The sequence below is a fragment of the Myotis brandtii genome, unplaced genomic scaffold (genome assembly GCF_000412655.1).
Source record: "Myotis brandtii unplaced genomic scaffold, ASM41265v1 scaffold251, whole genome shotgun sequence".
NCBI classification, from domain to species: domain Eukaryota; kingdom Metazoa; phylum Chordata; class Mammalia; order Chiroptera; family Vespertilionidae; genus Myotis; species Myotis brandtii.
Window position 1 is genome coordinate 3713898 of NW_005359516.1, and position 3015 is coordinate 3716912.

A 3015-nucleotide genomic window follows, 5' to 3' on the forward strand; every position below is an offset into this window, starting at 1 on the left:
GTGCAGGAGGCTGATCAATGTTTCTCTCTCATCGATGTTTCTAACTCTCTATCTCTCTCCCCTCCTCTCTGTAAAAAATCAATAAAATATATTTAAAAAAATTATCCAAACTTAATTTTCTACCTGATAGCTGTGTGAGCACCAAAGTGAAGCCAGAAGGGAGGCCTCTGGGCCTCAGTTTTCCTAGCCATTAAATGAGCAGGTTAGATTAGATAAGTGTAAGGGTGTCTTCCAGTGCTGTTATTCTAAGATAGTTTTCAAGCCTCAGAGAAAAGAGATGTTGACATTGCCCATTCGTGTTGGTATTCTCTGCGCATTCCTTGCCTGAAGTCACTCAGCAGCTCTCTCTGATGCTGGCCACGCACCAGCCTTGGCCCCTCGAATGAGAGGCAGCTGGATCTTCATCCTTGAACTTCCCTCCACCCAGTCTTCTCTGGCAGGATGAAGGCTTTCGTGAGAGTCTTGTGAAGGCAGCCCGTTTGAATTACAGGGCAGCCTCTGAGTGATCTCTCTGCTCCCAGCCAGCACATGGCCTGACCACTGATGGCATCTGCAGAGGAAGTGGTGGAATGTGGAAGTTTACATGACGACAGTGCATGCACATCTTCCTGTTTTGAGTCGGAGCCCAGCCAACGGCTGCTGTGCCCTGATACTCCTCGCTGTCCCCCCAGCTTGGTGGCCTGAGGCTTCCTCCGAGTCTCCTGCTTCATGCTTTTCTGAGGGGTGGGCCTCTGAGCAGGGCTTAAGGAATTGGTCAAAACAACAACAACAAAAATGCTTATTGCTTACATCCTCTGCAGCAGGCTATCTACTAGTGATTTCACACTGGATCTCTCCAGGCCTGAGTCTGACCAAAATTCATTAGGAGGTAATTGCTATGGTCTGAGTATTTGCTCCCACTACAAAATTCAAATATAGAATTCCAAGCCCCAAAAGATGGTGATATGAAGAGGTGGGGCCTTTTCACGGTACATAAATCATAAGGGTGGAGCCCTCATGAACCGGATTAGTGACTTATAAAAGAGATCCCCACAGAGATCCCCAGCCCCCTCACCATGTGAAGATACAAGGAAAAGTCTGCAACTTGGAAGGAGCTCTCATCTGGCCCTGATTTTAGACATCCAGGCTCCAGAACTGTGACAAGTAAATACCACCCCGTCTGTGGTATTTTGTTAAAGCATCCTGAACAGACCAAGGCAGGAGTCATCCCAGCCAATGCCCTAATGCAATGTGTCCTCTCCAGTGCACACGCATGCTTGAGGTTGTGAGGAAAATTAAGAATTTAGCTAGGAAAAAGGCAAGGGGTTTTAAAACGTGATTGAAGATCGCTTTAGGCTCTAGGTCTCTGTGCAGATAGAAGAGGTGGTAAGGTGAAGGGGGTGGTAGGTGGCTGGAAACAGGCAGATTGAGTAGATATTGCTCATCGAAGGGCTTTGAAAGTGAAGATGGGAGCCCCAGAGTCCAACAGAGCACCGATGACATAGGTCAGTCTCTGAGTTCTGTTTTCTAGAAACTAGCACCTTGGTCCAGGTGTAGCCACCTTGTCGTGCATCTTATGTGCACCCTTTCAGGGCATTGAAGACAGTAGCACCTGACCCCAGATCTTTCCTTGCCTTTCCTTGGACTCATGAGATCCTAGAGTCCTTGGAAAACTCTTCCTTGTGCTCCCCTTTTATGGGAGTTGGCACAGGACCAAGTTGTGGCAGCCTAAACAAGCTGAGTTTCCTCTTATCATGAAGAGGAAGTGACACTCCAGCTTCTGAAGCTGGAATGGCAGTTCTGTTGTCTCATTGTGTTGGTGGACGGGGTAGGACCAGAGGCATCTCGAGAGCAAGAGGGAGTTTGGATTCAAACGTGGCCCTTCCGCTCAGCCCAAGCTCTCACTCCAAGACCCAGTGTGGCCCTGTAACATGGACCTCCAAACAACAGATTCCAGGCCTTCCTCTTTGCACCTTCACACAAATGTTTGTTCCCTTTGGAACTGTGCTGCCAGCTACTTCCTTATTCACGGTTTTAGCACCGAAAGAATTAGTGAGAGGAACCCATGGGTGAACATGGGAGGGAACATACGTCTGGCAGAACTGCACACACTCATCAATGTAAATTAGGTGTTCAGTGAGTATTTCCATGTTTGCTACTCTGTAATTTAAAAACTATAAACCCCAGGAAACCAAATGTTTTATTGCTTTAATATGTTCTAAATCATGTCTCCACCTCCCAACCTTCTGCAAGCAGGCTCTGAGAGCATGCCCTAGGTGTTGTCCTCACCCTCCATCAATCTGGTCCTCAGGGGGCTGGGGTGGGTGGAGCAGGGCCTGAGTAACAGGATGGAGAAACACTGTCCCCCTACCCCTTTCTCTCTTGTGAATAATAGGTCATGGCCACAGGCAGGGAGAAACCAACCAGGGTGAAGAACAAAGAGAGGAGGAGAAAAAGTAAGAAAACAGAGGGAGAAAATAAAAAATGGAGGAGACACAGATGCTGAACTGTCACTGTGGTAACCATAGGTTTCAAGTCACTGATTAAGCCACGAAGCTTCAAGAGTCAAGTGAATTTATGGGAGCAATGGGATGACATATGAAGCTAGTGCAGATAATACCTGCAGGAAAATCAAGCCAATGGTCTCCAGAGCTGAAAGCATATTTGAGAACATCTACTTATATTTATTTTTATCTGATTACCCAATTTCTGTTCATGTTTTATAATATATACTAGAGGCCCGGTGCACAAAAATTTGTGCACTCGGGGGGTGCGGGGAGGGGGGTCCCCCAGCCCGGCCTGTGCCCTCTCTCAGTCTGGGACCCCTCGGCAGATAACGACCTGCTGGCTTAGGCCTGCTCCCGGGTGGCAGAGGGCAGGCCCAATCCCTAAGTGCAGCCCCTGGTCAGGCTCAGAGCAGGGCCGATTGGGGAGTTGGGGCGCCGCCCCGTCATGCACAGAGCAGGGCGGATCGGGAGGTTGCGATGCCACCCTCACTCACGCTCAGGGTAGGGCCGATTGGGGGGTTGGGCCACC